Source organism: Rhinolophus sinicus, linkage group LG01, assembly GCF_036562045.2.
Source record: "Rhinolophus sinicus isolate RSC01 linkage group LG01, ASM3656204v1, whole genome shotgun sequence".
Taxonomy (NCBI): Eukaryota; Metazoa; Chordata; class Mammalia; order Chiroptera; family Rhinolophidae; genus Rhinolophus; species Rhinolophus sinicus.
In genome coordinates this window covers 85,413,552-85,425,191 of record NC_133751.1, presented here as the reverse complement: position 1 = coordinate 85,425,191, position 11,640 = coordinate 85,413,552, and the positions used below count along the sequence as shown (strand labels likewise).

The window sequence follows — 11,640 nt, the reverse complement described above, 5'->3', positions numbered from 1 at the left end:
CATTTTATCTAAAAATTATTTCATGAAAGAGATAGGGGAAAAAAACAATGATATAAACTTAAACTCTTAAAAGAATAGTGAATATTTGATCTTCATAATATATAATTTGGTGAAAATGAAATTGCCCTGAAATTATTTTATAAATTTTACATATATTTATAAAATCAATATTTTCATATTTATTTTTGCATTTGTAGTGCGTATATTCCATTTATTTACAAATGAATGTATTTGAATATTAAAAATAAGTATAATTACAGCAGGGATCCTAACTAGGCGGGGTACAATATCTATTGAGGTTAGTATAGAAATTGGTAATATCCTTTTCCCCAGTTGATTAGTTGAAACCATTGATTTCTGCAGGGTCTGAGACACTCAGGAGGTGGGATGACTTAAACCACAACCACAATAATGGTTCTTGCATAAAGAGGCCTATCGAGGGAAGACAGGTTGCTGAAAACTGTGATCACATCCTGGTTAAAGAGATACATTTTATACATAAAGGGAGGAAAAAAACCAGAGTTGGGAGCAGACTTGGTAAACAGAGTCTGAAAGTGAGATGGTATGGGGTGTTCACTACAGCATGATAATTTAATAAACCACAGCTCCTCGGATAGTATGTTTGTCATATATAAGTAGTCACATTTGACATAGTTTACTTAGTGGTTACTGTAATTTTTTTTTTTTTTTTTTTTTTTTTTTGGTCTTTTCTTCTGTCCTTTTAATTTAAGGGAAGAAGTGGGAGAATGGAGTGGTAGAGATGGTCTGGAAATATCATTCATACTATATGTATGTGCTCACAATATGTTAGTTTATTCATTTAACCGGAATAAAGAGAACCCTAGTTATTTCACATTAGCATAATCTCATTTTAAGAAGTCATTTGATACCAAATCATGGAAATTCAGAAGTGAATATAAAAGCTTACTTTCTTGCTTTAATTTGTGATTTCTCAAATTTTACTTCTGCCAAATTGTGAACTACATAATCAAAGTTTCTGGCAATGTAGTTATAGTTGTCATTATTCACAACACATAATAATAATAGTAATAATACATCAAATATTCTTCTTAAACTTTTAACCTTTATGTACAAGAAGAACAGTATTTCCCGAAATAGTAAAAATTTTCAAACATTACATTTATAATTAGACAATAAATTTGTCAATTTTAAAACTAAAATATACTTAGCTAAAAAAGATTATAGAGTGCTTAGATTTGTATTAATTTTTATTTTCTGGAAAATGTAAGATCAATGTAATGTATTTTAAATATAAACTATTTTTTCAGATTTTGGACATATTTTTAATTTAAATTTACGTTGGTCATTCAGAGGGAAAGTGTTAGTCTCCATGAAAAACATACGTGTATTATTCTGCTAAGGTCTGTAGTTGTGAAGCGGCACTCCTTTGTATTTATTTATTTATTATTTTTGTTTATTATTAATATCATTACTATTATTGTCATTATTACTTTTTTTCTTTTTTTTTTTTTTGCCAAGAAACACACTGACACTCTATGTATACATACAAGAAGGTACAGGATCTTGATAAGAAAATACGCTCTTGTGTTTAGATGTACCCCACCTCATCAGAATACCCCAAGTTGAGGACAGAGGGAAGCGAACAACCATAAACAGAGACTAGAAGGGAAGGTTACTGCTCTAAGAAACAAACACAGGCAGGCACATGCTCCTGGGAGGAGACACACCTCTCGTTCTCCAGGAAAGAGCAATATAGCAGCATAGGAGAACAGTAGCCACAACTAAGCCTGCAATACCTGGCACGGGGCCCCGGGGCACCTAACACCTACCACCGTTATGAAGAGGGGGAGGAAGAGAGCGGAGATAGCTTCCGTCCTTGGGGCAGGGCCAGGGCCTGCTCAGTTACATCAATGAACACAGAGTTGTTGGGGGGTGGATGCGCAGGCAGGAGGCACTGGGGAGTCAGACAAGCCGGGCTGGGGTTGCAGGCGACGAGACACGTCCTGGCGTTGTTGGAAGAGGATGTAGGCTGCCTTGGACTCAATCTGCTTCTCAGTCACAGGCGAGATGCTCTGTCATCAAAATAGTGCCACTGGCCACTGTCCTTGTTGCAAGCAAATGATGTGTAGTGTCCATCACGCAGGCCCCCACAATGGTTGAACACCGCGGTGAGATCGTATTTGTACAGCTGTGGGACCGACTCGTTCTGCGGCTTGATGACAAAGTCAGAGAAGTCCAGACCCCACATAGGAAACTCCATAAGGGTGTCCAGCTTCTCGCGGGAGACCTTGGTGTAGAAAAAAGCACTTCAGGTGGGTAACGAGTATCTCCGGCAGCTTCCACAGGTCTAGCTTCTTGGTGGCCAGCTGGTGCTGCTTGCAGGAGGGGCAGAACCTGGGGTTTTCCTTCTCCAGGGTCTCCATAATAGTGAAGAGCTCAATGCACTCCCACAGCCGCACGAGAGCCTTCTTCAGCACATACCCAACACAGATGTGCTTCACGTAGCCCTCAACCTCCACCTTGTTACACCGGTAGTAACGCTTCACCTCTGGCTCCCAGTCGATGGCAGTGTTCACTGGGCATGAGTATCCTCGTTAAATTTCGAGCAGTGGCTGGACCCCTGTCCACTTAAGTTCGAGTTCACTGTCTGAAGGGTGAAACAGGTGCTTGTGCTGTGCTCTCTGGGGCCAGTGAGATGGTCCAGGAGAATTGTCCACAGGGGTCCTGTTCGCACCTGTGACTCCAGAGCTGGGCCCAGCCTGCTCTGGCCCAGGGTCCCAGGAGCTGTCCCCAGCTACGTGTCCAGGTTTGGGGATGCTGTCCTTATCCTCCATGTCTTTCTCATCACCATCATCCTCGTCATCCAAGCTGGGTCTGGTCACGTAGCACGAGAGGTGGTGCAGCAGGATGTGGTACAGGGAGTCCCAGGAGAGCCAGTCCTGGGGCTCTGACACCAGGAGTGGGTGCTCATAGAGCATCAGACCACAGTAGGAGTTGTAGTTGCGGGCTCCGTTAGCTCCCACAGGTAGATAGGAAGCACTACGTCCTACCTGGAGTTCTCGCAGATGGCAAACCGGCGTGACACTTCATATATGAAGATCTCATCTCAGTCCAAGATGATGCTCATCTCAGTCCAAGATTATGCTGGTAGATCTTATAGAATCAGTGAGTAACGACATTGGCCACCACCATTCTTTCTGGTGAGACAACAGTGTGTGTGGCCAGGGCCATGCACAGATATGAGATCTTGGCTTTCTTGGAGACAAGGAGCCAGTGCTGCTCTGGTTTGTGGCGGTGGTCCACGGAGACAAAGAAGACCTCCATGACCCTTTTGTGGCTCACAGGTAGTGGGACACTGAGGTAGCAGAAAGGATCGAAGATCACAGACACGTTGCCACAATCGGGACACACCAGCATGGACCTGAAGAGGCCGTGGGGTGTCCACAATCACTGGGTTGTTTTGCTGTTTGTGGTTCTGCCAGGCCTCCTGAGTAACCTCATGATCTGGCCACCTGCCAGAATCACACAACTCGAGAAATTCCTTCTTCTTGACACGATTGAGGTCATCATGCAGCCCATTCAGGAGGAACGACAGCAGCTACTGTGAGTCATGCTGCTGGTAGCCCAGAAACTGGGACTCAAAGTAGCCGAGCTTGGTCTTGAACACTTGGAGCACGATGAAGCGGTGGTGGCCAGACCAGGCCTGCTTCACCAGGTCTGCATGACCTCTGCGATCTCACCCTCCATGCCCAGTGCGTTGCAGAAGTTGAACTCCTCCAGGTAGCCGTTTTTGAGGAAGTACTCAGTGAGTTGTGGCATGTTACTGAGGCACTGCGGGGCCGAGTTCATGAAGCACCTATTGCCCAGGTGAGACCACAGATGCCTGGCTGGTCCTGGAATTCCTCATCTTCCTTCCATGTTCTGTTCCCAGTATTCGGCTGCATGCTGGGCCAAGTGCCATCCTTGCTTCGGGTCTCCATGACTTCCAACTGCCCAAACATGAGAGGGGCATCAAGCACTGTGACACATGTGTTGCACAATCTCTCAAAAGAGCCCTGTGCCTTCTTGACCTGGAGTTCCCTCGGGGTGGAACAGAAACTGCTCTCCAGTGGTGCCAAAACTAGGTCAATAGAATTTATTTGGCTGAAATTGAGCAGTGGGGGTGTGCCCCTATCACTGGGTCCAACAAGCAGCAGTTCTACTGGGTACATTTCAACCTTCTGAATTCTGCACAGCTCCACAACCTTGCATACAATGGGCATCTGGCCATGCTCGAGACCACACCAGCTGACCAGGCAATGCCAAGCAGCCACGGTTAGTAGCACATAGTCCTCACCTTCCACCAGGCCCTTCTTGGGGCTCCAGGTTACCTGGTCTTCAAAGAGCTTAGCATTGTTGATACAGCTGGGGAAGGTACTAGAGTCCTGGTTTCCTCCTTGCACGGACACTTCCCACTGTCTGTACCAGTGCTGCTCCACAAGTAACCTACACTTTCTCCTGACCTGGGAAGAAGCCTCATCCAGGGGCAAAAACCTTGCCATGTCACAAGCTTTGCTCATTTGCAGGTGCCATTTTCTGCTTCATCACTGCTACAATCCTTTTTAAACATAGCTGTGCCTGTGACACCTTACAGCGAAGGTAGCTAGACTTCCAGTAGCTAATTCAATTAGGTAAATTTTTTTTGGCAAAACAAAGGCTGTGGGATTTCATGAACATTGCTTATGAAGTTGATAAAGAACACCTTGCAAAATAATTTTCATTAAAATTATATGAAACTGGGCAACATTTAAATTGTTAATTTGTGCTCACTAGTTAATTATGCTCAAAAAGTCTATTACATATCAGTGTTCCTTGCAATGTACTTTTTTATTGATAAAATGGAAGAGAGCAAATAGATAAAAATATGGTGGTGTTAATGGAGTGGAAATCTATTGAATCAAAAAAAGTCTAAAGAGGAGAAACTGAATAATCAGACCAGAAAAATGTGCTGGAACCCAACTTGTTAGGTTGATGAAATGTTGATATTTAACCTCGTATTTAAACCTCCACTGAGGTATTTTTTTTTTTATTAAATTACCATTATAGTTAGAATGTTTAGCACTAAGATAAATTTTGAAATTATGTTCAGGGACAGAAGGGTCTTGTTTCCTAAAAGTCGTGTACTCTAATGGGAACATAGAATGTTCTGGAAGCAGTGTCATATCTGAGTGAATGGGCATATATCTATAGAACATACAGTCTACTTGAGGCATTTCAAACATTGTCTTGAGGTGATAACTAGCAAGTGTTAACCTTAAAGCAGTTATATGTAAGAAATGTTTTACACTTAACATTGTCTATGTAAGAGATGTATTTCAATTGATTGGTAGGCTAAAATAAATTCGGAAAAAAAATGTAGAAATGTGAGCAGTTATATTGTCTTTAAAGTTCTTTGAAGCATTAAAATTTCATAGTTCTGTGATAATGCACCTGGACTTTATAATACAGGGTTCTGACATTGTAGTTATACTTGTCATTATTCATGTCCTGTCATAATTTTAAAGTTCAGATAATCCAATATATACCAGTGTTGGCAAAAAGAAAGTGTATCTTTTCATTCCTTTATTCACTGAGATCATTTTAGAATATACAGTTGTTTGGCAAAGCAAGTGATAAAACCCAGACATAGTTAGAGATCTATTGGTATGGATAAATCTTTTCTTGTTTTCCTCCCTAAACTTGGCAGTTACTTTTGACATCCTTCAAGTTAATCCATCAAGGTTAAAGAACAAATCGTGGCATATTCAAGCACTAAATTTTAATTGACTAAGAATAGCATTCATTCCTATGTCTTTTGGGAATAAACCACAACACATAGATGTTTCAGTGGTGGTGTTTTGTTTTATTTCATATAGCAATCCAGAAGAATTGTTTATCTGTTCCAAATTAGAAATCAGATAACCCACTTTTTTCTTTCTTTTTAATCATAGAGAGATTTAGCATTTCCAAAGATAAGTAAATAAGCAGGAATTAAGTTTCATCCAACAAAATGAACAAATCTAATGATAGAATTAAGTGAGTCAATAATATATAGTTAGGCAGTGATAAAGGGATTTTCTATGGGGGAGTGTTTTAGTGGTTATCGGTGCCCCTAAGGAAGTTACTCTTCAAAAACTGAAAAAGAGAGGAATTAAGGTATAGCAACTAGTAGCAAAATTAAGTTTCTCTTGTTTTTCATATGAAAGTGAGGGTTTGGTAATTTAAGTGAAAGACTAGAAGAGATTAGCCCTGGTGGCAATAAGTTATGGTGAACTGACCAAGTCAGACCTGGTGGGGAATTTATGGCCATTTTCAATAATAGAAAATATGAGCTGCTAGATATGTACACCAAATTCTTATAGGTGCACCTAAGAAAGGGAATAAAATCCAATTTAAAGCTGTGTAAGATTTAACAGTATCTATAATTTAGGCACAATCTTGGCATATCTGATATGTAATATTTTCTTTTCTTTTTTCAATTAAACTTAATATAACTTTGTGGTAAATATGCCTGCTGTATTTCAGAAATTCGCTAGAGTGCTTGGAAAATGTTCATTCTTCAATTTTATTTTATGTGGATGAATGAAAGTTTGCATAAATAGGTATGTCACAAAGACTACTTTGAGATTCAGAGGATGACTGGGAGAAAAATAGTCTTTTCCCCCTTTTTTTCATTCACTTTAATCTGATAGGGCTGCTGTAATAAAAGTATTATAGACGGGGTGGCTTGAACAATATTTATTTCTCACAGTTGTGGATTCTGGGAAATCCAAAATCAAGGTGCCATCAGATTCAGTGTCTGGTGAGGGCCTGCTTCTTGGTTCATAGGTGGCTGTCTTCTCGCTGTGTATTCACATGGTGGAAGGGATAAGGAAGCTCTCTGAGGTCTCGTCTATAAAAGCACTAATCTTATTCATGAAGGGTCCACCCTCATGACTTAATCACCCCCCAAGGGCCCCATCACAATAGGGATTAGGTTTCAACATATGAATTTTTGAGGGACAAAAACGTTCAGTCTATAGCAGAGGTGTACAAGCTTTTTTCAACATTTTTCACCAAGGGCCATATGCGGTAAAATGCACAAACAGCTGGGCCACTCACTTGAGGTGACGTATGTATTGCCTCACCTGGTTTATTTAAGTAAACTAAGTATATTTTTAGAATTTGCTGCGGGCCAATTAAAAATGGATCACGGGCTGCAGTTGGCCCGCAGGCCGCAGTTTGGACACCCCTGGTCTATGGCATCACGGTTTAATATCATGAACCCCGGAAATTGAGAAATCTTAATTTAACCAACTTTTCAAGATTATATATCTGCAAAACCGCTCGTGAAATCACTAAATTATCTATAGTCGATCTATATATCTAAATCTATATCTATATCTCCATCGCTATATATCTATATCTACATCTATATATCATCTATATCTTATTTATTTTCCAGAATTTGGTTGGAGTCCAGCTCTCCAGTTCTCTGGAGTTTAGGACAAGTGGTTTTAAACGCCACTAATGTGAATTTACTGCATCATGAAGTTCAAACCCTGACCACTGGATCAAAAATCAGAATAGCCTCTAGAGTCTAGACCATCATTCCTAGTGAGGCTTGGACAAGTCTATCTTTGCTTTCCGGTGCATTCTATATTCACAGTGAGAATTTTTTCTCTCAAAGATTAACAAACCTGAGATTGAACTTAGACAAGCTTTGGTTGAACTCATTCTGAGTATTCAGCAATTTCCTCACAAAAATAAGTTGTAACTTGGAACAGTAAGTTATATGGTTACCTTTGTTAAAATTCCACTTATGGATTGATTTAAAACCTGGAAATTTGAAGTGAAGATTTGTTCTATGTGAATAAAAAAATCTCCTGTAAAAAAGATATAATTTAAATCAATTTTTTTTCAAATCATGATTGAAACCATTAGTCAGGAAGACTCATAATCAATGCTTATGTGAAAAAAATGAATGTGTGTAGCTTGATACAACATCAATTTATTTTTCTCATAACTCAGATGTAAATGTTTTATATTAGGAAGTACACACATTGTGAAGCTGTGTATTATTTTGCATTGTATCTGTCATTACATTAGAAAACCATTTGACAGGTTTAGTCATGTCTGTGATACACTCGTTCATCTCTTAGTGCTTATGGGGTACCAACATACTGCCTTGTTTACTTGCTTAGTGATTATATTTTTACTCTTTAATGATTATATTTCTCCTCACAGATTCTGGGGTAATGGAGGGCAGGTGTCTTTGCATTATCACTATTCCTGTTATGCAACTATTAGGTAAAACATGTTTGTGATTGAAGCTAATCTTTTATTTTGTCTGTATTACCAGATACCAAACATTGAAACAAATAATACATCGGTAATTTATAGACTTTTATTTGTAATTTTTGAAGTGTTTGTTTCTCTCAAAAATAACGTATTTGAGAGCAGAATTTAGTTCAGAGTTTTCTCTTGTGCCTAGCATAGTGCTTGGAAAGAGTAGGTATTAAATATTTATTAAATAAATGACTACTTTGAACAAATAAATATATTCCAATATCTCCTTTTTTCATAACTGTCTGTCAATAAATAAATGGCATAAAAGTATCTCAATATATTTATAGACCAGCTTTTAGCATTTAGTGGTTCTGGTATTAGACTGCATGCTAAGGTGCTATAGAAAAGAGATCTGAAAATAGTGACTGAGGTGTTTATTTCTCTTTCACCCATCACTATGGATATGAGTGTTCTGGGGTGACTGGGTTTGCTCTTCTCTACAGTCACTAGGAACTGGATCTTATTAATAGCTCCAATTGATAAACTTTTAAAATTATGAAGCATTAGATATCCCATCAAACTGTCCTTGAAATATGCTATTGGCCAGGGTGACTAACTACTTTACAGGTATTGGCCTCTCTCAAAATGTTTACTTTATTATAGACTTGTACACTTGAATTAGCAATAATCGTGCCTCGGATAAAGCTCTTTGGCTACGATACTGCCGTTGCGCAAAGCTACACGTGTACACTTGAAACTTATGTAATTTTACTAACCATTGTCACCCCAATAAATTTAAATCAATGTTTACTTAACTTTTGTTTCAAACTTCTTTGTCAAGTGTTAAACACTACGTTAAATATGCATATATATTTATATAACATATTTATATATAGGTTTTATATATATATATATATATATATATATATATATATATATATATATATATATATAAACTTCTACATGAGACAATATTTCTTTGGTCTATAAAGGTAGATGAATTAAGAAAATGATGCTTACACTTAACTTATATATACACACATACATATGATTTGGTATACAAAAGACATTTTTGAGCCATTAATTATTTCTGGTGTTTGGACTTACAGGGCCCTGTGCCTCTGAATAAAATAGATTTCTGATTTCTGTAATGTATGAGTTTTAAAAAGTTCTTTATGATGACGCATATTTTAACAATTTGTGACAGAGCAAGGAATTATGCCAAAACACAAAAATCCCTAAAGATTTTGACGTTGAATATTTACCTTTAAAACATATTTTTAAAAATTTGAAAATAGTTGCTAAGCCCTTATGTTTCAGGAGACTGAGATGTAGTTCCAAATATTTGCAAAAATAGAAGGTAAAACATATTATTGACTTTAAATGTTTGAATCTCAAAGAATAACTACTATAAATAGGAAGCCTATTGTAGAACTACTGTTTGAAAAGAATGATCCATTAAATGCATAACTATAGCCAAATGTGCCAATTTTTTTTACATACTTCGTACAAAAATTATCCCTACATTTAATCTGAAAAGAAATACGTGAAGTTTAATTTCATCTATAAGAGAATCAGTTTAGTCCAGCTTGGCTCTTTGTTTATTTAACATGGCTTTCACAGTAATGTTCCTTGAAATTCCAAAATATTGTGTATTTATTTGACCCAACTAATCATAGCAGTCAATACAAACGCTTGCCTTTACTAAAAGGTTTCTCAAAAGCTTTTCAAGTATCATATGGACAGAAATAAATAAAGGGGCCTGGCAATAAGGATATTGAACAAAAGTTAGTGATGTAACTGATGGAGCATAAAGAACTCAGTATTTGAGAAATATTTGTCAGTTAACCTGAAAGATACAATATGCTATATAACTTTAGTTCAATGAATGGGTATTCACACTTCAGTTGAACTTTTACATTTTACATTTCAAATGTCAAGTCATACGGCTGATAGCTTACTTCTGAAGTTTTACCTAGGTGAAATAGAGACTCTTACTGGAATCGCAATTTAAAAAAGAAAATACATGTTCACTTCTGAATAATACTGCAAAGATTCTATGAATGTCTCATTTACAAAATATAAAACTAATGTGTTTTTTTTTCACTGTATTTCTTTTAATCCTCATGACAAACCTATGAGGGAAGATATCTTTGATTTACAAATGGAGAAACTTGTCCAAAATCCTGAAGCCAGAATATAGATGGGATTTGAACCCATGCACCAGTCTGGCTCCACAGTTCAAACTAAACTACCATGTTATAAAGATAGACTTGAATTATTTGTACCATGCAATAGACTTGAATTATTTGTAATACATTGGAACGTCGTCTCTTAACCACCCCCATAAAAAATGGTTAATGGTGCGTTTGCAGTATGGTTATTTGCTTAGTATAGATCCGAAAGTCTTCCATGTGCACATTCCTTATCACAGGGACCTTTCCCTTCAAATTATTCAGTCTTCTCCTTTAGTCCACCCCTTTTTATTATTTACTTTAGTTGAATCTCCATTATGCTACAAATCCTCTATTTCTTTCTTTTCCTTACAATTAATTTGCTGAAGAACCCAGGCTATCTGACTTGTAGAGTTTTCCAAAGTCTAGATTTTGATGATTGAATGTTTTTTTTCTCTTCTGTATTCCCTGCAAATAGTAAGATGGATCCAAAATTAAAGTCACTTGGATTTGATCATTTTGACAACTCTACATGATGTTGTGTTGTTCCATCAGGAGGCATATCATAGCTGGTTGTCTCACTTTCTATGATGTTACCATCTGTTTTTGCTTAATGCCTAGATCCATGTATTTAGAGTGAGCTAGAAAATGGCAATGTTTTAAGTTTATAATTTATTTTCAATTATTATGTGGAGTACTTCTAAAACATTATGTTTTTTTCTCCTTCCCATAGTTTGTTACCTGGTGGTACAGTTCATCTGATAAAGACAATGCAAATATTTTCCCTTTACTTATAAGTTCTCAAGATAATAAAATAATTCACCTCAAGAGTGAATAATTAGACTTTTATTCCTATAGTATCATGATGAAGTCATTGATTTAAACATAGTTTTGATCAGCTTTTGTATTCATATCTTTCTGTTATGCTTTTGTTTTTTGTAGGTAATCTAATTTGCTACTCATTGTCTTTTTCCTTCTAAGACATTTTTATGGGGTTTGAGCTGTAATCTTTTCTGTTGCTCATTGTTAGGTGAAATAATTTTTCTGGGTGTTTTAAAGGAAGCTAGTTCAGGATAGCTTTTTTTTTTTAACATAATAGATCTTTGTCTTCTGTTGTTTTAATGTAGTTTTCAAAAATATGATTTGATTTCTGAGCTCTGGTCTGCTCCTTGTCTTTCCTCTTGAAAGTCTCTTTCTT

The 11,640-nt window shown here is 37.3% G+C and overlaps 2 pseudogenes; both read right to left on the bottom strand.

The window, feature by feature from the left end:
• Positions 1-1,816: 1,816 nt before the first annotated feature.
• On the bottom strand, positions 1,817-4,523 carry LOC109454633 (ubiquitin carboxyl-terminal hydrolase 11; annotated as a pseudogene).
• A 4,353-nt stretch (positions 4,524-8,876) lies between these two features.
• Positions 8,877-9,007, bottom strand: LOC141568158 (U4 spliceosomal RNA; annotated as a pseudogene).
• Between the last annotated feature and the right edge of the window lie 2,633 nt (positions 9,008-11,640).